The 27,722-nt window shown below is 42.8% G+C and overlaps 1 long non-coding RNA gene and 1 pseudogene across 2 annotated transcripts in view; both read right to left on the bottom strand.

The window, feature by feature from the left end:
* The window catches only part of LOC149459839 (uncharacterized), a 356,271-nt gene that overhangs the window by 118,169 nt on the left and 210,380 nt on the right, over positions 1-27,722 (bottom strand). For both annotated transcript variants that reach the window (XR_016313187.1, XR_016313186.1), the window contains one exon: positions 23,138-23,256. This is a non-coding gene — a long non-coding RNA (uncharacterized LOC149459839). The remainder of the gene's footprint in view (positions 1-23,137; positions 23,257-27,722) is intronic.
* On the bottom strand, positions 1,694-2,335 carry LOC149459841 (uncharacterized; annotated as a pseudogene).

Raw genomic sequence — 27,722 nt, 5'->3', positions numbered from 1 at the left:
CAGTGCCCTTCAGTGCTGCCTATCAGTGCCACCTATCAGTGCTCATCAGTGCTGCCTCATCAACGCACATCAGTGAAGGAGAAAAATTACCTGTTTGAAAAATTTTATAATAGAAACAAAAAAACTTTTTTTTTCTTTCAAAATTTTTTGCACTCTTTTTGCATATAGCACAAAAAGTAGTGTCCAGCAGCGATTAAATACCACCAAAAGAAAGCTCTATTTGTGAGAAAAAAATGATAAAAATTTCATATGGGTACAATCTTGCATGACCGCGCAATTGTCAATCAAAGTGCGACAGTGCTGAAAGCTGAAAATTGGCCTGGTAAATAACGGGGTATAAGTGCCCGGTAGGCAAGTGGTTAAAAAGCACACCAAACCTGCAGGATATAAAAGTCTATGGCACAGTACAGATAACCCACAGGAAAGCTGTAGGTGCACTGCGCTGCACCCATGGATCTATGTGAAAGCAGTCTAATAACCATTTTTAAAAGTGCTAATATGTCCATTGTAAAACTATGTTATGTTTAATAAACTGACCTTTTTATTTTCCAGCTTCTGCTGGCATTGCTAGGCTCCTAGAAAGGTCCCAGGAGAATTGCACTTGGTATCACTCCACCTGGGACAGGAGTCGGAGCTACAGAGGAACTATCGGCTTATGCACCTCCTGTTCCCTCCGTTGCTACTTGCTTCCTCCACCATTGGCACCAGCTCCATGCACTCTAATGCTCTGGCATGGCAGATCAGCAACCTGAGGCCCCATTCATACCTGAGAAACTTGTAGCTCGAAGGTCAAAAATGCTTGAGGATAAAAGAATTAATTATTCTCAATAGAGATAGTTCATATCTACAGCCAAATACCTGAAGCTCATACAAGTTCTGGAGCTGTTTTTGTCGCTCAATTTGGGCAGATTTGTGCATTTTTGACACTTTTTTAATTCCATAGAAATTAATGGAAATGTGTGAATCGCATGTTTTTGTGCATTTTGTGTGCATTTTGCCTCGATTTTCTGCTCAAATGAAAGTTAACTCCCAAAAGAGAAATGACAAAATATTTCCCAGGAAATGCACAGGTCTCCAGTTTGTTTAGCAGACAGGGGGAAACAGGCATGGGACAGTTGGATCCGGATAATTTAATTAGGATGGTGATGCAGCACCCCTGCCTGTACGATTTAAAAGATCCGTACTACAAGTCCCGAGCAAGGAAGAGGAGGGTATGGGACCAGATTGACAGCCATGTGTTCCCAAACTGGGCAGACTTCAATGGCACTGTGAAGGATGATAAAGGTAAGGTAAACCCATGCAAACCCAACCACCCCCCACACCCACCCAAGTGAGATGATATGCCATTTTATTTATTATTTAATTTATTTATCTATCCATGTTTAAGAAATATCACTTACTACACCCACCCACCACCCCTCTCCTCTACCTGTGCCCTGCAGCAGCTGACAGCAGGAGGGATAACAAGGCTACATGGGGACACACAAGTAGATAGGTGTCAGCATGTCACAAATACATAGTGACACTCTCTGACCAATAGTACTGGATACTGTATGGATGATGTAAACAAACCTCTAGATATATTTAAAAAAATATCAATAAAGCATTTTTTATTATTCAATACAGCTTAGAATATAATTTTATTAATCAACAGATACAGGGTAACAATTTACATGTTTGTCAAAATGTTAAATTATTCATTTGCTTCCAGCTGCCATGGGACCTGTCCTATTGGAGACATAAAGTAGGATGCAAATTGATCCCTAATATGTGTACCTTGTCTGCTGCCCCAAACCCAAGTCCAATGAGCTCTTTTCATATTGTGTACTAATAAATCTTCAAGGAGGAATCCATTGCGCGGCCTAACAAAGTTGTGCAGGGCACATGCAGCGTTAACAGCACAGATTGCATTTTTCATGTTCAAGACTATGGGAGTGTGCAGAAGCTGCCATTTGTTAGACAAAATTCCAAATGCACATTCAACAACTCTATGTGCTGTTGTTAGCTGATAATTGAACACTCTATTCTGCACAGTTAGATTGTGACTCGAATAGGGCCACAGCAGATGTTCACCCAGGGCAAAGGCCTCATCCCCCACAAAAACACTGAGTAGAGGAAGGCCATTTGTGCCCAGGAGAGGACTGCTGTCAGAAAGGTCCAGCCTATTTGTATGCAGCATCTGTCCAAATGAAGAATGGCCAAAAATGCTCGAGCCAGAGCTGCTCAACATGATCCAATATTAATATAACAAAAGCCATAATTTGCATCAGCCACTGTCATTAAAAAAAAATGAAAAATATTTCATGTAATCAAAGTATTGGCTTCCACTGGCCATTGGCTTTATAATCCCCATGTGTTTCCATCAATCACTCCAACACAATTTAGGAAATTTCAGCATTGCCAGAAAACTTCAGAGATCTGTGACCATTCTTCTGTTTTAGTTTTTTTTTCATAACAACATCCTTCAACGCATTCCAAATAGCAAAACAGGTGTCACAGACTATGTAACTTGTTATAGATTTTCCAACCAGAAAGGCATAGTGTAGACTAACCAATGATTGTCAAGTTGCTAGGTACCTAAAAAGAAATAAATTGATATTTTTTCGGTTTTGAACAGTAAAGCTTCTGAAAAGCAAGTGGAAGAGTCTGTGGGATGCCTACATTCAACACCAATGTCAGCTAAGGGAGTCTAGGAGTGGATGTCCATGCCAAAGACTTGGAATTTCTTCGACCAATTGTGGCTTTAGGGAGGTAAGGTATCATCTGTACATATGTCATTAAAAAAATTTAGCACAATGTCTACTCCATCATTCCTCTCTTCCTGTGAAGACCTATCGTAAGTCGCTTGCTTTACACATGATAAATGCGGCAAAACAGTGTATTCCTGTTCATTGGCGATCAGCCCATATTCCCACCATGCGAGAGTGGATTCTTAGGATCAATAAGATCGCGGAAATGGAGGAGCTGATCTCAGTGGCGAAAGAACACCCCGAGCGATTCAGGAAGACATGGGCATGTTGGACTCACTTCCTATCTACTGAGACTTATCATGGCTTAATGAAGGAATGAGCGAGCAGATTTGGTAAACTGGAGAACCTCTAGATCTTTCACCCCAGGAATAATTCCTTTACTGGACTTTAAAGAGATTATAACCTTAATTTAAGACAGCATCTGTTATGACCAGGCCGATACTATGTGATGTGATTGGTTTAGTTATACTTATTTAATTCTAATCCCCAACTCCCCCCCCCCCCTTTTTTTTTTTTTTTTTTTTTTTTTTTTTTTTTCTCCCCCCCTATTTATATGTCTTCCTTATCCCACTCCTCCTCACTCTGATATTACTTCCCATACTCCTTTTCCATTTCCACTCGAGTCTCTTTCTTTTCTTTTCTTTCTCGTTTTAGCTACCCTTTTTCTCATATTCTAAATAGCAATATTATTTACAAGGATCAGAACACTTCTAGATGTACAAGTGTGATAATACTTTAGAAAATTAACCCACGATTTTTGGATACGGATATAGCAGACATATGTGCATTGAGATAATTCGTTTGTCTTGCGCCTCATAGTCTTGCTGCTTGAGCTCTCTCTACATAGAGACTACTGTATACCATATTTATCGAACATTACAGATGGTAAATATTATTACTATGGTTATACTTTTTGCATATGCTTTATTGTGGGAATTGGATGCATGTTGCTCTAAAATCTATTCTAACGTCCTATTCCCGTCTGCGATACGGGAGAACATATATGAAGATGTGCACGGACTGCGATCCGTATCTGTCTATGATCTGTTTTGTCTTTCTTACTTCAATAAAACTTTTTTGGAAAAAAAAAAATAAATAAAAAATTTAAATATCAACTTCAAACAAAGATTTTCTATTTTCAGTACAAAAAGCTGATGGGAGGATATTACTGAAAATGAGGATTTGGATCCAAATGCATAGGTGTAGCCTCAGGGGTTGCAGGGGTTGCATCTGTGACCCCGTCCATGCTCCAGAGGGCCTAGGCGCCGCTGCAGGTCCAATACAGTGATCCTGCACTGAATGCACAGCCACCTAGTGTAACAGATAGTCGGATCACTGCCATTATGACTGCCCTAGTTAAGCAACAAAGGTCTTTTTGAGAAGCCTCCAATCAAGTCTTTCTACTACTCTGTCAGGGCTTCTTGTGAGACTTGGTGCCATTGCTCTGCCCTCCTTCCTGTGCACTCCAAGGAGCTGACAGGTCGGCACATTAGTCCAGGATTTCAGGAATGTTTGCAGAGAGAGCTGGACTTACAACTTCCTTTTTGAACACAGGGATCCTCGGTGTGCAATCCAGTGAGACAGCATCAGCTTTAACTCTTGCCAGTCTGAGCAGTAATTAGTGCAACATCTCAGCCACATTTTTGGGGACAGTGTGCAAGTGCAAGAAGGCAATGTGTAGGGGTAGGGGGATGGAGGCCAGTGTGTACATGGAGGGGGCAATGCGTAGGAAGGGGGTTATGTGTACAGGGAGGGGGTAAATTTTGGTAAGAGGGGGCATTGTGTAAAGGGAGGGGATATTATGTGCAGGAGGGGATACTGTGTACAGGGAGGGGGGTAATATGTACAGGATGGGGCATTGTGTCAGTAGGGGGCACTGTGTTAAGGGAGGTGGGGTAAAATGTAAAGGAGGGGGTAATATGTACAGGAGAGGGCACTGTGTACAGGTAGGGGGTAATATGTACAGAAGGGGATAATATATACAGGGAGAGAGTTTTATGTACCGGATGGGGCATAGTGTACAGGGAGGGGATAATATGTACAAAAGGGGGCATTGTGTACAGTGAGGGGGTAATATGTATAGGAGGGGGCATTGTGTACAGGTAGGGGGTAGTATGTACAAGAGGGGGCATTGTGTACAGCGAGGGGATATTATGTACAGGAGGGGATACTGTGTACAGGGAGGGGGGTAATAAGTACAGGATGGGGCATTGTGTCAGGGAGGGGGTAATGTGTACAGGAGGGGGCACTGTGTTAAGGGAGGTGGAGTAAAATGTAAAAGAAAGGGGTAATATGTACAGGGAGGATGTATTATGTAAAAGGGGGGTAATATGTACAAGGGAGGGTGTAATATGTACAAGAGGTGCTAATATGTAAAGGGAGGGGGAAATATGTACAGGAGGAGGTAATATTTATAGGGGGGGTAATATGTAAAGGAGGGGACATTGTGTATAGGGAGGGGGTAATATGTACAGGAGAGGGTAATATGTAGAGGAGGGGACATTGTGTACAGAATGGAGGTATTATGTACAGAAGGGGGCATTGTGTACAGGGAAGGGGTAATATGCACAGGAGGGGGTAATATGTACAAGAGGCGGTAATATGTATAGGAGGGGGTAACATGTACAGGAGGGGGCAATGTGTACAGGGAGGGGGTAATATGTACAAAAGGGGGCATTGTGTACAGTGAGGGGGTAATATGTATAGGAGGGGGCATTGTGTACAGGTAGGGGGTAGTATGTACAAGAGGGGGCATTGTGTACAGCAAGGGGATATTATGTACAGGAGGGGATACTGTGTACAGGGAGGGGGGTAATAAGTACAGGCTGGGGCATTGTGTCAGGGAGGGGGTAATGTGTACAGGAGGGGGCACTGTGTTAAGGGAGGTGGAGTAAAATGTAAAAGAAAGGGGTAATATGTACAGGGAGGATGTAATATGTAAAAGGGGGGTAATATGTACAAGGGAGGGTGTAATATGTACAAGAGGTGCTAATATGTAAAGGGAGGGGGAAATATGTACAGGAGGAGGTAATATTTATAGGGGGGGTAATATGTAAAGGAGGGGGCATTGTGTATAGGGAGGGGGTAATATGTACAGGAGAGGGTAATATGTAGAGGAGGGGACATTGTGTACAGAATGGAGGTATTATGTACAGAAGGGGGCATTGTGTACAGGGAAGGGGTAATATGCACAGGAGGGGGTAATATGTACAAGAGGCGGTAATATGTATAGGAGGGGGTAACATGTACAGAAGGGGGCAATGTGTACAGGGAGGGGGTAATATGTACAGGAGAGGGTAATATGTATAGGGAGGGAGTAATATGTACAGGAAGGGGTAATATGTATAGGAGGGGTAATATGTACAGGAGAGGGCATGGTGTACAGGGAAGGGGTTAATGTGTACAGGAGGGGGTAATATGTATGTGGGGAGGGAGTTTTGTGTACAGAAGGGAGATATTATGTACAGAAGAGGGCATTGTGTACATTGAACGGGTAATACAGTATGTGCAGGAAGGAGTAATATGTACATAAGGGGGCATTGTGCACAGGGAGGGGGTAATATGTACAGGAGGGGGCATTGTGTACAGGGAGGGGGTAATATGTACGGGAGGGGGCATTGTGTACAGGAGAGGGTAATATGTACAGGAGAGGGCATTGTGTACAGGAGAGGGTAATATGTACAGGAGAGGGCATTGTGTACAGATAGGGGGTAATATGTACAGAAGGGATAATATATACAGGGAGGTGGTTTTATGTACCGGAGGGGGCATAGTGTACAGGGAGGAGATAATATGTACAAAAGGGGGCATTGTGTACAGTGAGGGGGTAATATGTACAGGAGGGGGCATTGTGTACAGGTAGGGGGTAGTATGTACAAGAGGGGGCATTGTGTACAGCGAGGGTGTAATATGTATAGCGAGGAGGTAATATTTACAGGAAGGCATATTATGTATCGGAGGTGTAATATGTACAGGAGAGGCCATTGTGTACAGGGAGGGGGTAATGTCTACAGGAGACGGTAATATGTACAGGAGGGGACATTGTGTACAGGAGGGGGTATTATGTATAGGAGGGGGCTTTGTTTACAAGGAGGGGATAATATGTACAGGAGGGATGATATTTATATGAGAGGGTAATATGTTCAGGGAGATGTATACAGGTAGGGGGTAGTATGCACAAGAGGGGGCATTGTGTACAGTGAGGGGGTAGTATGTACAAGAGGAGACATTGTGTACAGCGAGGGGGTAATATGTACAAGTGGGGGCATTGTGTACAGGGAGGTAGTAATATGTACAAGAGGGGGCATTGTGTACAGGGAGGGGGTAATATGTATAGGTGGGACCACTGTGTACAACAAGGAGGTAAAATGTACAGGAAGGAGTAATATGTACAGGGAGGGGCAGTGGTGTATTTACTCATTGTGCTGCCCTAGGCAACACTAAAATTGGGCACCCTCCCATGCCTCCACCAACACCCCACCCCACGGGTGGCAGCACAACTCTTAGAAAGGGCCGTCTTTAATATTGATTGGACCCTGGGCAAACATTTTCTTGCCGACCCCCCCCCCCATTCAATATTGTTTTTCACCCCAACATCACCAAAAACAATCACACATACATAGACTTATCTAAAAAAACTTTAGTAATGTAAACATAAAGAACAAGTCCACACTCACTGGTTGCCAGAGGTTACTACACATCCTTACTGCTCAATCATTGGTTTCTAGAGGTAATTGCACATCATTACCGATTGCTAGAGGTTATTACACATTATAGCTGCTCACTGATAGGTTGCTATAGGTTACTGTATATTACCACTCAATGATTGGTTGCTAGAGGTTACAACACATCATTACTCCAGACATACTACAGGAGACGGTCAGAGACTTCAGACATACTACAGGAGATGGTCAGAGACTGTGGACATACTACAGGAGACGGTCAGAGACTGCGGACATACTACAGGAGACGGTCAGAGACTGCGGACATACTACAGGAGATGGTCACAGACTGCGGACATACTACAGGAGATGGTCACAGACTGCGGACATAGTACAGGAGGCAGTCAGAGACTGCGGACATCATACAGTAGATGACCAGAGACTGCAGACACAGTACAGATGACCAGAGACTGCAGACATAGTACAGGAGATGATCAGAGACTGCAGACATAGTACAGGGGATGACCAGAGACTGCGGACACAGTACAGGAGATGACCAGAGACTGCAGAAATAGTACAGGAGATGACCAGAGACTGCAGACATAGTACAGGAGATGATCAGAGACTGCAGACACAGTACAGGAGATGACCAGAGACTGCAGACATAGTACAGGAGATGACCAGAGACTGCGGACATAGTACAGGAGATGACCAGAGACTGCGGACATAGTACAGGAGATGACCAGAGACTGTGGAAATAGTACAGGAGATGACCAGAGACTGCAGACATAGCACAGGGGATGACCAGAGACTGCGGACATACTACAGGGGATGACCAGAGACTGCGGACATACTACAGGAGATGGTCAGAGACTGCGAACATAGTACAGGGGATGACCAGAGACTGCGGACATAGTACAGGAGATGGTCAGAGACTGCGATCACAGTACAGGGGATGAGCAGAGACTGCGGACATCGTACAGTAGATGACCAGAGACTGCAGACACAGTACAGGAGATAACCGGAGACTGTGGACATACTACAGGAGACATTCAGAGACTGCAGACGTACTACAGGAGACGGTCAGAGACTGCAGATGTCAGAGGGTGCACCACCCTGTGTACTGCCTGATCTCCTATCCCTGTATATTGCCTGCTGAACACTGCACACATAATGATCCTTCCAAAACAGGCACTCTCAGTGTTTCCGCACATCCAATCTACTTACTGCTATTTGACACCGACAGGTCCCTGGCTCCCAGTGTAGGGCAGAGCACCCCCCACCCGCACCTCACCTCACTAGTCACAGCTCCAGTTGTTAGGGGGCAGAGTGATCAGCTGTTAGAGGCATGTAGCGATCACGTGACAGCTGGATGGGACTCGGGATACAGGAGAGGCAAAGGAGCACTAAGTCAGCAGATTCAAGACAAAGCCAAGCAGGCATCCTCCCGCACCCGCTCTGCCACCGCACTGCTCAAGTCAAACTCCCCCAAGTAGCATTCAGCTAACTGCAGCTATGGTTCTCAGTCCTCAAACCAACGGCTGCCCCCACCTCAAACCCCAACCCACCCCTTCGGTAGCAACACTGCTCTCCCCCACCGTCAGCACCCCCCCTACACACACACTCCTGCAGTGAGCAACTTGACGGATCACTGGCAGTACTTCGCTAGGTCCCTGTCCCTGCAGCTTGTGCCAACTCTTCCGGGGGCGGCGCCACCCCCCTGAAAATTGCCGCCTTAGGCAAACGCCTTGTTTGCCTCGTGGTAAATACGCTGCTGGGGAGGGGGTAACATGTACAGGAGGGAGCACTGTGTACAGCAAGGAGGTAATATGTATAGGTGGGACTATTGTGTACAGGGAGGGGATACAATGTACAGGAGGGGGTAATATGTACAGGAGGGGGTAATATGTACAGGGAGGGGGTAATATGTACAGGGAGGGGGTAATATGTACAGGAGGGGGTAATATGTACAGGTAAGGTGTAATATGTACAGGAGGGGGTAATATATACAGTGAGGGGGTTTTATGTACCGGAGGGGGCATAGTGTACAGAGAGGGATAATATGTACAAAAGAGGGCATTTTGTACAGTGAGGGGGTAATATGTATAGGAGGGGGCATTGTGTACAAGGAGGGGGTAATATGTACAGGAGGGGGCACTGTGTATAGGGAGGGGGTAATATGTATAGGAGGGGGCATTGTGTACAAGGAGGGCGTAATGTGTACAGGAGGGGGGATTGTGTACAGGAAGAGGGTAATATGTAGAGGGTGGTGTGTGTAGGGGGGCAGTGTGTACATGTAGGGGGTAATGTACACAGGAGAGAGCAGTAATGTGCACAGGAGGGAGCAGTGGCTACAGGAAGAGTTTTCTTTCATCATTCAAATTCAGCATAACTAGCCTGTCAAATTTTTTTAAAATGCAATCACTGCCAGCGCCTATAGCCACTAACAGTGAGCATTTGTGTTCTGACTGTGTTGATGGGGTAATCGAGCAATTTTCTTTCCTTCCACCTGTGGTGGAAAGAAAGAAAATTATATCACCCGTCAGCTGCTTAACTCTTTAGCCACTTTAAGTATCTTGGCACACGGTGGGAGTATCTTTCTCTCTTTCACGAAACAAACATGACGTAACAGTGGCTGCTGTCACAAAAGATGGCATCTCACCATCACTCGTCTTTGCAGAGCACGATGCACTACACAACACAGCAAAGAACAAAAAGAACACGAAAACACATGCAAAATCGCACGACAAAACACGTGATGGAAACTCAAAGATGCTCAAAAGTGACGCCAGCGTGAAACTTAGGTTTGTCGTCCCGCCATCCCAGAGAATGATGTGGTGGGCATCAGAGGGCTTTGTGAGCCAGGGGTTGAGTACCCCTGATTTAAAGGAATTTTTAATGTTGTATTTTCAGCATTACTAAAATCGATACTCCCCACCAAACATGTACCCCCAGGCAGGCACTAGCCCCCATGCCATTTGGCCTTTTGCCAGTGGGCAAAAAAATGCAGTGTTCGTAGCCATGTAGCCTTTTTTTTTTACAGATCTGAACACAGGTGCATTGTTGCACAATGCATAAAGCAGTGATGCGGTCTGAAAAAAAAAGGAAATATATGAGTGTATAAACACATTTACACACCTATATGTGTGTATAGATCTTTACAGAACATAATTTTTTTTTTTACTCAGAATCTTTCTGCCAGCAAGATCCTGTTTATAAACATCAGTAAAATGGCCGTTACTGTTCTTTAACATTCAGTTGTCATTGACTTCAATGCAGTTCAAATTCATCACCCAAACATGCCCCAAACTGAACCCAGGTATGTTTGGCTCATTACGGCTCTTGATTTTGAAACCTGAAAACAAACTGGATGCTGTGAGTGACAGCTACATTTTTGCCCAGGAAATGTGAAATACATAGAGGAAGATCTATTAAAGCAAATAGGCTGTTCACTTTGCAATGGAATTTTCCCTTAGCCTAGTGAATGAGTGAAATTGACTTTGCAAAGAATAATCAATCATGTGCAAGGAAAATAAATAAACAAAAACTGTATTTTTGCTTGCACATGAGTGGATAATGGAAATTAGTAGAACTTTACCTCATTCACTATGTTATGGGAATAGTCCTTTGCAATGTGAGCAGCGTATATTAGTAAATCATCCCCACAGAGTTTACTTTGGATTCAGGTGTTCCAATCATCTCCATGGCCACAGGTGTATGAAATCAAGCACCTAGGCATGCAGACTGCTTCTACAAACAATTGTGAAAGATTGAGTCGCTCTCAGGAGCGCAGTGGATTCAAGCGTGGTACCGCGATAGGTTGTCACCTGTGCAATAAGTCCATCCATGAAATTTCCTTGCTACTAAATATTCCACGGACAACTGTTAGTGGTATTGTTAATGCCTGAGGTAGTGAGCTCTATTGATCCTCAGCTTGGGATTCCCCAGGGAGCGGAGTCTAAGCCCCAGCCTGCTTGTTCACTAGAGCCCCTGATGGTGGGGATGGACTTGCAGCAAGCTGGGACCAGGTACACCCAGCTGACGTGGAGGAGACCGCTCCCGGGAACAGAGTATAACAGGAGAAGACAGACGGAATTCAATAGGCAAGCCAAGGTCAGGACAGGCGGAAAACAAGCAAGGTCAGGGGACAAAGCTGGGGTCGGTACACAAGTAGACAACATAGGAATCAACAGCAGAAACACACGGGAGCTCCAATAACTAAGAAGTTGCTCAGGCACAGTGGCCTAGTCTGAGCACATCTTATATAGACAGGCAGACAAGAAGGCAGGACAGGAAGTGATGGAAGGGAAGGAAATAAAACCCAGAGGACAGCAGAAGATGCCCATAGATGAGCACAGACAAACACATGAGAAGGGATGAGGAACAGAACTGCAGCAAGAAGGTAAGAACACAAACAAAACTGCAGGCTAACTTGTGATAGGTATTATAACAAAGTAGAAGAAACTGGGAACAAAAGCAACTCAGCCACAAAGTGATAGGCCACGTAAAATGACAGAGCGGGGTCAGTGCATGTTGAAGAGCACAGTGCCCAGAACTCACCAACTGTCTGCAGAGTCAGTAGCTAAAGACCTCCAAACTTCATGTGGCCTTCAGATTAGCACAACAGTGCATAGAGAGCTTCATGGAATGGGTTTCCATGGCTGAGCAGCTGCATCCAAGTCTTACAACACCAGGTGCAATGCAAAGCGTTGGATGCAGTTGTCACAAGTTAGCCTGCAGCCTCTTGTTTGATTATTCTTGCCTCCTTGCTGCTCCTGATTCCTTCACATATGTGTTTGTCTGTGCTCTCCTGTGGGCATTGTCTGCTATTCTCTGGGTTTTATTTCCTTCCTTTCCATCACTTCCTGGCCCGCCTCCTAGTTTGCTTGCGTGACATGCTCAGTCTATCCCACTCTACCTGAGCAACGTCTTAGTTGTTGGAGCTCCCTTGTGTTTCTACTGTGAATCCTTTATTGTCTATCTGTGTACCAACCCCAGCTTCATTCCTGCCCATGCTTGTTTTCCGCCTGTCCTGACCTCGGCTTGCCTACTGGATTCCTTGTGTCTTCTCCCGTTGTACCCTGCTCCCGCTAGCGGTCTCCTCTACCTCAGCTGGGTGTACCTGGGGGCCACGACCTGGTCCCAGCCTGCTGCAAGTCCATCCCCACCATCAGGGTCCCTGGTGAACAAGCAGGCTGGGGCTTAGACTCCGCGCCCCTGGGAACCCCAAGATGTGGATCAAAAGAGCTACCACAGGTGCTGACAGCAGTGGTGTAGATCACACCACCATTGGACTCTAGAGCAGTGAAGACGTGTTCTCTGGAGTGACGAATCACGCTTCTCTGTCTGTCAATCTTATGGACATGTCTGGGTTTGGTGGTTGCCAGGAGAACAATTTTTTCCTGACTGCATTGTGCTAAGTGTAAAGTTTGGTGGAGGGGGGATTATAGTGTGGGGTTGTTTTTTCACGGTTGGGCTTGGCCCCTTAGTTCACGTGAAGGGAACGCTTAAGCATCAGCATACCAATACATTTTGAACAATTTCATGCTCCCAACTTTATTGGAACATTTTGAGGATGGCCCCTTCCTGCTGCAACATGACTGTGCACCAGGGCATAAAGCAAGGTCCATTAAGACATGGATGAGCAAGTTTGGGGTGAAGGAACTTGGCTGGCCTGCTCAGAGCCTTGTCATTAACCTGATAGAACACCTTTGGGATGAGTTAGAGCAGAGACTGCGAACCAGGCCTTCTCATCCGACATTAGTGCCTGACCCCACAAATACACTTCTGGAAGAATGGCCAAACATTCCCATAGACACACTCCTAAACTTTGTGGACAGCCTCCCCAGCAGAGCTGAAGCTGTTATAGCTGCAAAGGGTGGGCCAACTCAATATTGAACCCTACAAACTAAGACTGGGATTCCATTAAAGTTCATGTGTGTGTAAAGGCAAGAATCCCAATACTTATGGCAATATAGTGTACATCAGCTGGCTCAATTCCATATATTACATGCATGAACTGTAAATAAAAATTAAGCTCCATCATGACGAGAAGGAAAATCACCTTGAAGTTAGGCATATTGTGTTCAATATTATTAAAAGTAGACCTAATGTGAGATATATTTTTCAGTTAACTGCATACATAGTAAGTGATATATACATAGGTACAGAGCTTACAAGTATTTAGTACCTCTCACAGAGACCATTGCACTCCTCCTGACAACACCTTCACCTATGACAATACCTTCATCTCCTTTTCTTCCAAAAGGAATGAAGCCATCTTAGTTCAGGCATTACCCAGGGTCATCATCTACATCCTAGACTGAGATGCTGGCTCACTGGGGTCAGACAGCAGGATTTAAACTCTCTGCCAGGACTTAGGGCAGGATGGTTGCAGTTTACCCAGGACATTGCTTTTTTTAACTTTTGTTTATTGAATTCAAACATTTGTACATAAATAGAAAAGTGTTTGTATGTTCACAATTATGCCCCTTTCACACATGGCAGACTCTGTTATGAACAGCAGGGGATATGTCCGTTGATCCCCTGCTGATCAGAGCAGAGTGGGTGGTTGACAGGTTCTTGTCTGTACTATAGGTGGCCTGGCGTAAAACAGACTCCACTGTCCATTTACATCCAACTGCCCTCTGATCCAATCCACCTAGATGCAGGAGGATGGATCCCCTTTTGTATTTTTTAGCAGACCAGATCAGATCGGAGGTAAGCAGGTGTAAACGGACAGAAGTCTGTTTTCACCCGCCGGTCCATTGGAGCGAAAGGAGCTTCAGATCAGGTCCACCTGAAAAATTTACAGGTGGACCTGATCTGACCCTTCATGTGAAAGGGGTCTTACTGTAATTATATAAAAAATATTCTATTTTTTCATAAATAAAATAAAATAATAGTAATAAAATAAACAATAAAAGTCTCTTGTGTGCTTTTGTTACATACATACAGAAGTGGAACATTTGGGGAAACATGCTGTATGCGCAAACATGGATAAATGTGATCGGCGTTTACACAAGTATGGCAGTGGGGACCTGCCGAATTTCAATCCATGTATGGCCTTTCCATTTATCTAACAATCAACCTATCCTTAACCAGCTTGTTGAAAAATTTTGCTTCGATCAGACAATCATCTGCAGGATCTCAAGCAGTAAAGTCATCTCTGGTATTCCTGGGCATGTGCTTGGAGCAGAAGGAGCCCGTTGGTCCAAATGTCATTTTATCCTCTCCTGTTCTCTGGAAAGCTCCCTGTGCTCAAGGTCTCAGGAATTCGGACACTGGACGGCCAGGCTTTTTCTGCTCTAAGCGCATGCCCAGTCCTATAAGGCTTAGGCCTAATCACTCAGCTGCTGCTTCACAAACCCTCCCAGGCCGCAAAAAGCGAGATCACTTGGACCTCCCAAAATATTTATAAACTCCTCTATCATGCACCAATAGCAATGGATATCCTACTGGTTGGCTGAAGGGAATATAAATATTCATAACTCAGTTCTGCTGTAAGTTCAAATATTATTGCCAGAGTTACCAGTGACACCTACTGGCAGCAGTGAGTGGGTTTAAGGGAAAACCAAATGAGCAAACAGGCTATAATCAATTACTATATGTTGTCTACCACCCAGCATGGCTACATTTAGATACCCACTGTTTAGTACAGGGTGGCTACAATATTCAACATAATTATCTTTTTATTTACAGCTGGAGAAACCAACTTATGAAAAAACATATCATCCCATTCCTTGCTAGATAGCAGGTAGTAAAGTTTGCCATTTAGTCTTAATGGCCAGTGGAGTTAAACCAGTTTTTTGTGTGGTAAGTAAGAATAGAAAATGGATATTAACTACTTCAATACTGGCGCTTTCACCCCCTTCCTTCCCAAGCCAATTGGAGTGGAAAGTGCACTGTCACACTTTGAATAACATTTACGCGGTCATGCAACACTGTACCCATATGAAAGTTTTATCATTTTATTTGAGACAGATAGAGGTTTTTTTTGGTGGTATTTAATCACCACTGGGTTTTTAATTTTTCACTAAACAAACAAAAAAAGACTGAAAATTTAGGAAAAAAAACATGTTTTTCTTAGTTTCTGTTATAATTTAGCAAATCATTAATTGTTTTTCTTCACTGATGTATGCTGATGAGACTGCACTGATGGGCACTGATAGGCTGCACTGATGAGGCGGCATTGATGGGCACTGATAAGCTGCATTCATGGGCACTGATGAGGCTGCACTGATGAGGCAGCACTGGTGGGCACTGATAGGCGGCACTGATGGGCACTGAAAAGATGTGCAGAGGGACACTGATGGGCAGGGCTGTGGATAAGGGGCCGCTGTGATTGGCCCTTTACCATGAACTGTAGTCTGCTGTGTCTGTGGTATTAAAGTGGTTAACCTTTGGAGTTTTGAAACTTTAACACTTCTATTAGATCAGTATTCGAAGACGGATTTATCCTGGTCCCTGAATGGTGCCTCCAAACCACAGGGCAGTTTTATGAATCTATAGAAGAATCTATGGAGTAAATTGTGTTTCTCCTGTAATTGCATGAAAGAGCACATTATTCTGTCCTGTTATCATTACCATTTATCTGGTAATAGCAGATATCTGGAATTGCGCTAACTGGAAGTGGTGCTAATAAACAGTTGTCCCATAAGGATAAGGTCCTGAAATGAAGCGAGGCATTTAACCTCAACCCACACCAATCTGGTCAGTTTCAGGATGGACTGGTTGGGAAGTTGATATTTCCATACAGTGAGCAATCAGGTTCCAGGTCCCTAAGGTGCACTGAAGTGGTTTTATTATGAAGCAGAAGTATGTGCAGGCAGCTTCTGGTACACGGTAATGAAGGAAAACCTAAGCTGAGCCAATATGTTGGCTGCAATTGCTGACCTCTTTCTGGAAACAGGTTGTCTGGCTGTGTCTGGATTTAATACTTTCTGAGTCACCGACCCAGTATATACACACTGCAAGAAAAGGTCAGAACTATATCCATACTTTTTCTGGTTCAGTGGTTCGCAGGTTATCAAAGTCACTGAATTAGCATGACAGGTGGGCAACTAGCATTTTCAGGAGAACTCACCACTGCTAGGGTGCATATTACTCTCAGTAAGAATATTAATGTCATGGAATGAGACAGACTTTACATTAGCAGAACGTACATCTGGCATCCCCATCACAGAGATGTACCTGCGCTCCTTCACTTGTATTTAAAATGGAATTCCTAACAAATGTTATTCACTTACATATGCAGGTTTAAGATGGATAGCAAATTAAAATACAGCATGTTTCTGTACATTTTTATCATTCAAGTATATAGTCATAGTTTTGTCTTTTTTTTAGTATGTTGGTATCATGCCTCACTGTACACAGTTGTCTTAAAGTTGTATTAACCGCTTGGCTGCCCTCCTATAGTAGAAATACTGCTACAGGGCAGTAGGGCTGCGCAAAATCACGTATATATAAGTGATTTAAATTTCCGGGTAGGGGGCATGCGCGCGTCGCCCTACCTGCACCGCCATTGGCGGCTACGGATGTCAATCTCCGGGTCCTGGCTGGAGATTCCCCGCTGGCACCCAGAGATCGCCGAGTACAACTGACAGGGGAGAGACCTGTGTGTAAATAACACAGGTCTCTCTCCTGCCAACAAGAACATGCTGCTGTGTATTTCTCTGTACAGCAGAGAAATACACAGCAGCATGTCTCCCAAGTAAAACACACACAGCACATTATGTAAAACAGCACACAGTTAACCCTTTGATCACTCCATATATTAACCCCTTTCTGCCCAGTGTCATTAGTACAGTGTCAGTGCTCTTTATTAGCACTGATCACTGTATTAGTGTGATTGGGATTTCAGTGGCAGTTAGTTAGTTCGCACCCAATGTTAGAATGCTCACTGCAGTCGGTATAAGTCACTGCTCGCCGCCATTACTAGTATAAAAAAAATTAAAATTCCAGCATATATACACCGCCATTTGTAGATGCTATAACTTTCATTTAAACCAACTAATTTACATGTATTGGGATTTTTTGTAGCAAAGACATGTAGCAGAGTACATTTTGGCCTAAATTTATGAAGAAATTAGATTTTTTAAATTTTTTTTTACTGGATATGTTTTATAGCAAAAAGTCAAAAATATAGGGGTTTTTTTTCAAAATTGTCAGCCTTTTTTTTGTTTATAGTGCAAAAAATAAAAAATGCACAGGTGATCAAATACCACCGAAAGATTGCTCTATTTGTGGGTAAAAAGGACACAAATTTCATTTACATACAGCATTGCATGACCACGTAATTGTCAGTTAAAGTAATGCAGCGCCGTATTGAAAAAAATTACCTGTTCAGGTTGGGAAATTTTTATTTATTTATTTATTTATTTATTTATTTCAGGTACTTATATAGCGCCGTCAGTTTACACAGCACTTTACATATATATTGTACTCCTCGACCACGTAATTGTCAGTTAAAGTAACGCAGCGCCGTATCAGAAAGAATGGCCTGGTCAGGAAGGGGGGGGGGGTAAATCCTCTGGACAGCAAGTGGTTAAACCCAAAACCAAAAATGTAATATATTGCAGCATGCCAATCCTTAGATGTGGTGGTTGCATTAGTTTTCTTTTTTTTTAGGATTTTTCCCTCAGTTTCACCTGGTGATCTGGCCAGTAACAAACCTCCTGTATTAGAATTGCCCCCACTCTGGATGAAGGAACAACAGCAAGATCTTTGGACAGCAGCAATGCCAGTCTGGGGGAGTGTTACAATAACAAACTGAAGCTAAACTCAGGCTTTATAATCAGTTACAGCAACAGTTTTGTTCCTTTTAGGATAACATTTAACATGAATAAATAAAACTTGCTCATTGTAAGCACCCCTGTCTGTGGTAAATGGTCTGTCTCAAACCTCTAACTAGTACATCTGCAGGACAACTTGTTTTGTTGAAAAACAACAGACTTACTGCAGCAAAAGAAAGAAAGACAAAAAAAGAAAACTAATGTAGCCATCACATCTAGGAATTGGTAAGCTGCAATATAACAAATGTTTGCTGTTGGGTTTAACCAGTTTCAGTCAATTCTGACATCTCTGTCATACATGTAAAAATCATTAGCTTTTTGCTAGAAAATTACTTAGAACCTCCAAATATTATATATTTTTTTAAACAGAGACCCTTGGGAATAAAAATGGTTGTTGTTGCATTTTTTTATGTCACACAATCAGGGGCGGACTGACAACTCATGGGGCCCCTGGGCAATAGGGGATCATGGGGCCCCTGTGTCCTTGTCCAAACTCAAAAAAGCCTATGAAAAAGGTACCAGGGGCATCTCATGGGGCCCCCTACTGACCCCGGGCCCTCGGGCAGTGCCAGAGTTTTTAAATGGTCAGTCCGCCCTTGCACACCTGCACAAAATTTTTGCACAGTGGTTTATCAAATGCAAATTTTCAAGAAAATATACATTTTAATGAGGTTTAGTGTACACAATATAATACCCACTTCTTTGGTAAAACATAAAAGATGATGTTACACCGAATATATTAGGTACCTAACATGTCATGCTTTAAAATTGCTCATGCCTGTGGAATGGCAACAAACTATGGTACAGTAGATTATTCATACCTCATCTGTGTGGTGCGATCACCATTTATATATGCATGCGGTTCCTATGTGTGCATTTGCATTTCCACATGAGCACAAGAGAATGGGGCGCTTTATTTCTTTCTCATTTTATTATTTATTTCATTTACATTTCAACATCCCTTGTGATTGTATGGACTGTGACAGGTCCTCTTTGTGGAGGGATTTTAGACCCCAGATATCTCCTCTGGCCTCCAAAGTATCTGCTCAAACTGAGATTGGTTTGATCAGATGCTTTCCCAATCAGTAACGGCTTGTTTACATCAGTCCGAAACTGGAAGTGATGAAATCCTCATTGCTACTGATTTCTGATGTCACACAGTGGGAGGAACAACAGCAGTTCCTCTCACAGTGCCCAGGGAAGCGGATGCCGCTTGTTGCATCCTTACCAAACTCCCCGATCTGAACGGAGAGCCCGGAGAGGCCCCATGTCACAGCCTGTAAACATGATCCAGTGGCTGTATAGCCTCTCAGATCATTTTTATCTAATAGGGAATAGCCTGCCATAAAAAATTATAGTTGTAGCCGCAAACATTTTCTCGGTATAACCACTTTATAAACGGCCTAAGGATGCAAAGTGGTTAATACCACTTTAAACAATATGTTTTTGGGGTAATGTGTTGTAAAGGTTTCTAACTGAAGATCCTGTCAGGATCAGTACTTCCTGTGGCAGCCTGACAACACTCAGCTACTGCCTCACAACTAGCAGCAGCGTTGTCAGCTTTCCATGTGAGCTCCTTTGGTTGGCATCAGACAGACCTGATAGGCAGCCCGACCACCAATAAAAGTGCATACTCTATCAGCAGGCTGGCAATATTGTTGTTAATTGCAAGGCAGTGGCATAGAATTGTTAGTCTGTGATAGGAAGTGTTGTTACCAGGTAACAGGTTGCCAAAAAAAAATTAATTAGAGAACTGTGTACAGTGAGGTGCGATGTTAAACATAATGCAAATAGATTTTGGGTTTACATATACAATACTTTAACACTTCCTTGCAAAAAGCCATCCAAACATCATTTCAAAACAGGACAAAAATAATTTTCCAGAATACATTTTAAAAACTAGTAGTTTAAGGAGTCATAAATTTACTGGTGATTCTACAATTTAATGTTAAGGGTTTTGAAAACTTGGAGACATGCAGATGATTATTGTGTCTCTTTAAACAGTATTTAGACTCCAAGCATGTAAGTATATGCGTGTAGACCTCCCCATCCTAGTAATTAGCTGTCTGCTATGACACTGCTCACTGCCCTCTCAGTGTATAATAGTACGGGTTAAAACCTTGGATAGCAACCCATATCAATCATTTTTTCCACCTCATTTCCTAATGCTTCTAAGCTGACTTAATGAAGAACATAATAGAAATATAGGCAAACCTTTGAAGAGAATGGTAGGCAAGCATTTGCTTGTGCAAATAAACATATTATTTCTGTCAATTTTTTTTTATTATACTACCTTATCTTGCAGAGTTATTAGCTGTCTTGGTTTACTGGCACCTATTAACGCTAATGTTAATTGCTCAAATAGTTTGGCTAATGGAAATGAGGGAGGGATTGTCTTAAAGAGAACCAGGTACAACTGGGCTAATGCAGGAATATAATTATTCAGTTGAACTAACAAACTACTGTATATAGCTTTATTAACCTTGCCCACTGCCTGGTATCACACACTGTCTCACAGTTTCTGAGTGTACAGAACAGTTACAAGAAACAACGCACTGCCGTTGATTACATTTAGTGGTACTAAACCCTCGTTTTTGAGTTTTTTTCATGTATTGGATAATATCAAGTGGTGCAACGTTACCCAGTTTTTTCCCCAATTCTTTATTTAACAAATTAACATAGTATAGAGGTCACAATGATAAAAGGTACAAGGCAGCTGAAGGTACAAATTCCAGCAATAGAGGCTTTACTTCGGCCCAGATAAGACATTGGTGTAGTCCAGTGAAAAATAATTAAATCAAGCCAGGACCCAAATGTTCATTAGCAATAAATCTAACTTTAACATGGAAATCAAGCACCCAATACAGCATGGCACCCAGTACCCTCTGCACTTTTTTGTAAAAAAAAAAAAAAGGAGGGTTAATGGAAGGAGGTTAGGGGGTAGAGAAAGGGCTCCATCTCTCCAAGCCACCAGGTTTCCTGCAGTCAAACAGCCTCATTAGCCTGACTAGTAGGAGCAGAGTTTAGCAGAGATGTGTAAGCCCTAGAGTAAACAAAGTCATGCTAGTAGAACCACTTTTTCAGAAAGTTCTCTCTTGCACCCCTCCCTGTTGCCACCAAGTGCTACATCTTGTTAATCTCCCTCACTTTCTCCAACCACATAGTGATCGGGGGTGCTAGTTCTTTTTTCCAAAAAGTAGGGTTTCAGCTTTTTGTCATACTCACAAATAGTGGTACAATGGAGCATTTGTAGGTCTTCCCAGGAATATTATAGTGGTTAAACAGAAAGAAGGCCGGATCCCAGGGGAGCTCGTAATCAGTGAATTTATTCACCTAACTTCGTTCCAGAAGGCACAAAGCTTATGGCATGACTAAAAGATGTGGAGCAATGTTCCAGTCTCCTATTCTCACCTCCAACATCTTGTTAATCTGCTGGGGGGTGTAATACCAGCATGTTAAAAACGTAAAACCAGATTCATGATATCTGGAACATACTGTATAAATATCTTATATGTGAAACATAGGATCCTCTCAGTCCGCTTACTGTAGAGAGTAATGCCAAGCTCATTTTCCCACTTGGCAATGTAGGGTAACTTGAAATCCTCTGAAGCAAGACAAGTAGATAGTAGGTTTGTGAGAGGAGCTCAAACGTGGTGTGCTGACATGAAAAAGCGAGGCTGTTGGTATGGAGGTGTCATCAAGCACGACGGCGCACGGATCTGCGCATGTGCAGAATGCCAATGCGCCATAATCCGCTGGCGCTAGCACCTGGGCCACTGCAGCGGCAGCCGCGCATGCGCACTCGCTTTCGCGAACGCACGCCTGGCACCAATGACGGCGCAGGGCGCCCTATTTAAACCAGCCCTGCACAGACACTAGTTGCCATATGGTCTAATTATCCTGTTCCTGTGTATCTGCTGATTGACTTGTTGCCGACCCTGCTTGATCCTGACCTCTGCTGACTATCTCCTGCTCTGACCCCTGGCTCGTTTGACTTCTCTCCTGGATATTCCCTATTGATCTGAACTCCTGTTACCAAACCTGGTGAGTGACCTGACTACTCTTTGCCTGCTGCCTTGTACTACGCTGACCCCACTGTTACCGAACCATCTGACCACACTCACTCTGCCATCCATCTGTCCTGCACGCATCCGGGTATCACTGCTCAGGCCTTTCCGCCTCTTCACGTCAGGTTCTCTACCTGTATATACCTCTGGCAGATCCCTCTACCACAGGCGGGTGTACTCAGGGGCCGCGACCTGGTCACTGTCTGCTAGAAAGTCCATTCCCACCATCAGGGGCCCTGGTGAACAAGCAGACTGAGGCTTAGACTCCGCGCTCTGGGGAATCCTGTCCTGTGGAGTGCTAGAGGTACCACCAGGCGGTTTCTGACAGGAGGATAGAAAGTGCAAAAGCTGAAGTTTTTGTCAAAAAAAGGTTGTGCAAAAAGGAGAACTGTGTAAGCTGGGTTCGTTGGATATTGGAGCTTTAGAGGGCCACTGACTGCCAAGCCAGAAGTATCTTGCCTGGAAGAAACCATCTCATTTCAGTCTCTGGAAGCCTGGATCAGTGAGTCCAGGACTAAAAGTGGTATTTCCTAATATGGGGAGAAGAGGTGAATGGACAGGCGATAACCCCATATGCTGAAACACTTTGGAGCACACATGCCAAGTTACCCCTATCATAGGGTGAGATTTGAGAGAAGCCAGGACCCCATCCTGGCACCAAGGCAAGGTCTCTAGAAGAAAAAATGAAAAAAATGTGGTGCGCTATCTCCTCATAAATAAAACCATACATTTTGAGAACATAAAGTAACAGTCCAAAGAAATGTGTAACAGAATTAAGATAATGAACGTCCAATCCAGCATATTGTGTGTTAACCTCCAGCAATAATCAACACCGTGCTTGAATTGTGGTCCCACTCCCTGCTCACCTTGTCCATTGTCCTATAAGTTATAATAGACCAAAAATGCTTTATTAGGAAAATGTGTCTCCAAATTTCTGATCCGTGACATGTTCCTTCCACGTATTATGCCTCTTTAAACTCCAGATCTGTGCAAAATAAAACAAAAACATACCATAGTGCAACACCGCTTTGTATAACCAAAAATTAAAAGTGCTACAATATCAACTCACATTAAAAAAATTATATGTTACTCCAAATTAAGGTGAACAGTAATATGTATTACTCCACCATGCTGACTATATTCTGGTGTTTCCCATCACCGGGTAGGTGCACCAGGCACTCACCTTCTTCCCTAACCTAACAGATAGATCATACATGCTTAGGGATGATACCAAATTCTGCTTATCCGCTGCCAGTCCTTAGTAGCTACTTAATTCATTCTGGCCCTTTAAGGGAACATACTCTCGGATATCCAGTGGGATTAAGGTGTATATGATCACAGATAAAAGGACTAGATCATAGTGCAACCCCATAAAATGTAAACACTTTTATTCAAGTAAATAAATGCACTCACAAAGGTAATGAATCAAAAGCATATCATAGCCATCCATCAAAATGGTTCCTCACATCACTCATGCAGGCTTGAGCATGACCGGAAGTGATGTCACTAGGCTCCGCCCAACACATTGTGTCACAAGTCACGTGATTTCTTCAGGTGAAGAAGTAAAGTGACCTGTGATGCAACGCGTCGGCAGAGCCTAGTGACGTCACTTCCAGCCATGCTCAAACCTGCACGAGTGATGTGAGGAACCATTTTGATTGATGTCTTTGATATGCTTTTGATTAATTACCTTTGTGAGGAAACCTTTAGGAGGAGAGACCTTTCCTATAGGCAAAGTACCTGAGGAAGTCACGTGATACTTGACGCAACGCATCGGACAATTACAGAGACGTGGTGACGTCACTTCCGGCGTAGGCGCCATTTTGGTACACCCAGAAAGTACACCCAGCATTTTACACATGAGGCTCTGTAAGCTTGATTTTATCAATGAAATGTGAGTGAGCAATTTGCTGGTTTATGTTATGCAAAATAAACATACAGTATGACACTATGGGAGGATTTCTCTTCTTCTTTCCAATCTATATGTGAGTTGGCCGATTATATCATCCTGCCTAAAAGTAGTTTGGATAAAAGAAGTTTTGTCATACCTATTGCTCCACAAGGGAGATACCACCACTACTGCTAACCTAGAGTTGTATATGGTGATTGGTCGTATTGCTATATCTTATATTGTGAAGGCTTATTGGCCCTTTGAAGGTGAGGGGGCAATCCAGCAGGTGACGGATCCCAATTTTTTCACCTATATCACCTATATTACCATGGAATTTTCCACTTTTTTGAAGAGTTCACAAGGGGAAATTTGTTGCTTATCATTATTACATTACTTAGTGGCACATTATTTGTGGCATTATGTGGCTTAAAGAGTTTTTTGTTTTTGTTTTTTATATTTTATTTTTATTTTTTATTTGTATTTATTTCTTTTTCAGCACATTGTGATATAGTGTTGTGACACTTTTTTGTGTTTGTGTTCACACAAATAAATCTCAATTAGAGATTTGATCACATGAGTCATACATTGTTTATTTTGTAGCACATTTATGTGGTAGGACTTTGTGTGGTCTGAAATTTGTGTTTGGAGTCAGGTTTCATCCTGACAGTCTCACTTTAATTTATTCACACCAGTTGTGAGTCTTCTGGTCATGGCACTTTTTTCCAGGCATAATTTATGCCATTGATTCATCACTTTATTTGTGATTTATGTCACTTTTTTCCCTGATTTAAGGGATGCATGTTTATTGTCTCACCATTTTCGTCAGTGTGCGTTTACCCATATATATATTTGTTGCACATTTTCACATGATATTGTCCTTTCTGATGTGTATATTTCCTTAGAATTCATCTGAGATTTATATTTATGCAGTAATTATGCCTTTTTAAGTGTATTTAGGTACTGTATATGGAAGCGCAACATCATTTTCTTTTTATGTTTCTTACTTCACAGTATTAACCCGAATCAAATCAAGGTCAAGGCAGATTTTGGTTTGCCCCTCCACGATGGTGGAGGGGCAAACAAAATGCCCACCAGACGACATCAATGGTTAATGAGACAACTCCTTTTCCTCCTCTGCCGTCTCCCCACTCAAATACAGAGAAGTAATAGAGGAGGAAAAGGAGCATTCTTGATCCAACACTGTGCAGTGGTGCTGCTCTCTCCCTCCTCACTGGACTCAGTGAGAGCAGCGAGAGTCATTGGCTCCTGCTGCTATCAATCAAATCCAGTGACAAGGGAGTGGGGGACAGGGCCAAGCCACACTGTGTGTGTCAATGGACAAGTGGCTTCCTATGGTGGCACATAGAGAAGAGGAGGAGCCCAGAGAGCTGGCGGGGGACCCTAGAAGAGGAGGTTCGGGGCTGTTCTTTGCAAAACCATTGCACAGAGTAGGTAAGTATGACACGTTTGTTAAAAAAATAACTTTACAATCACTTCAAATATTGATTGGCTTAGCTTGTAATAGGAGTTTCTGTCTTGTTTCAGGTTGTCAGTAAAAATGTCCTCCATCAGTAAAATGTCCATGTTTTGGCGGTAAAAAAGTCACTGGGGTTTGCAACATTAGGTCTAACCAGTGTATGCCTAACTTTTATTTCTACTATGGATATTGGGGGGAAGGGGAGTGCAATGAATGTGAGTGATATCGAGGAAGGTTTAGGTGGAGTTTTTTTATTTTCTCAACTAGAGCAGTGGTTTGCTGCTATAAAAAGTCAGTTCCAAGAATAGATAGTCAGTAAACAGTTACTCTGCTTTGAGCACCCTAAACTTTAAAAAGGCCTTATCATACAAAACAAAAATTCCCAAAAGAAATGAAAATTCCCTAAAATATAACTCCCTGAAACAAAAGCCTACTTTTTTTTAAAGAGAAACCTTGCAGCACAAAACTTTGCAATGGATGAGACTGTTGACCTCAAATGAACTGCAAAAAAGCCTTCAATAATAGGGAAAAAAAGGTACCAAATGGATTGATAGTTTAAAGAGCTAGCAGTCAGATATTTTTCTAATTTACAATAATCTCTTTCTATGCAGTTTTTCAGCTTCCCCTTTCCTTTCTATATAGTTGCTTCCACAAAAACTGTCACAGTGGCTGCTCTGTGCCCTCTCCCTACTTTTATACTGAGGGAGCTAGCTTATCCAAAAGCCTCTATGTATGCCCTTTTTAGCCTGCTGGCCATGGTTCAAAGGCCATGCAGTGCCTTATCATTTAAAAAACATTATTCAGAACAAACTTTGACACATTCACTGGGACTGTGAATTTCAAACCCACAGGTTGCACCGCGAACTTGTGATAAAAATCTGCACCTGAACCCTAATATCCACCCTCATAATAGGGATATCACACACTTTCTTAAGTTCATAACAGGTTTAAGGCTATGTTCATATTTGAAGGTAGCAATGAGTCACGCTTTTGCGGCCCGTGTTTTTAATGCGTTTTGGTTGCGACAGCCCATGGACTTGAACGGGCTACCTGTTGCCCTAAAAACAAGCCAAAGAAGTTCAAGTACCAAATTTTGTACGGTTTGGCACACGGAAAACATGTAAAAACATATGTGATCGGTACTCGCATTTGGTGTGGCAATGCAAGTGCATTGTGTGGATTAGCGTTTTGGTGAAAACTTTGGCAGAAATGCGTGTTTTGGATGAATGGGTCCTAACTGTGTCAATTATCTGTTGCAAAGTAGCTTCTTAATGCCCAGAAAAAAAAGCTTTGATGCTCAGTGATTTAGTTATTTCTTTTCATAGCCCTATTTCCATCTCTTTGAATGAGATTATTCCAAAGAGTTGTGATATAATTTAGTGCTTTCTAGTCTTTGCACTCATGATAATTTTACAGAACTTTGAAGGGGTTATGGCTCCTATACACTAATGAAGCCCATGCATAAAACCAGTATGTTTTTTTGAGTTACCGTAAAAGTCATTCTACCTGGTAAGATTAAGGTCTACATTTAGACAAAAATAAACAAGCAGATCTGAAATAGAAGTGCAAATTTATGCCAGTCTTTGAAGCCACTTTTCCTGGATTAAGGCCAAAAGAAAGTGATTTTTGGTTTAAAGCTTGCCATTATGATTTGAGGTCATCTATAGATCTATACTTTTTAAGTTTGCAAATAATAGTTCCATTCAATTATTGCCTTAAGTCCTAACCTTTTTAAGTTCTGATAGAAAAAGAATATAAAGTGTAGGCAACCTGCCAAGGAATAAAGTACCAGGTCCTGATGGATTATCAGGTGAATTCTATAAAATCTTGAAATCTGATAAATCTCATTTTATATTCTTTCTTTTCAATTATATCTGGAAGGAGAGCATGTACTTTCCCTCCTAAATGAAACATCTTCCAAAACGAAGAAGATATTCCTACTTAGCAGGGTTATATGTACTTATTTCTCAAATAAACCAGGATGTTTTTTTCTGCAGGTTAGTAGGTGCCATTTATTGTGATTGATGTGGATCTACAGTCCTGGAAAACATGAACGATGATGGATCTACAATGAGGGTCATTT

This window comes from Staurois parvus, unplaced genomic scaffold (assembly GCF_062004578.1).
Source record: "Staurois parvus isolate SC_StPar_1 unplaced genomic scaffold, SC_StPar_1.0 ptg000244l, whole genome shotgun sequence".
In the NCBI taxonomy this organism is placed as follows: Eukaryota; Metazoa; Chordata; class Amphibia; order Anura; family Ranidae; genus Staurois; species Staurois parvus.
This window is presented reverse-complemented; position numbering and strand designations above follow the sequence as displayed.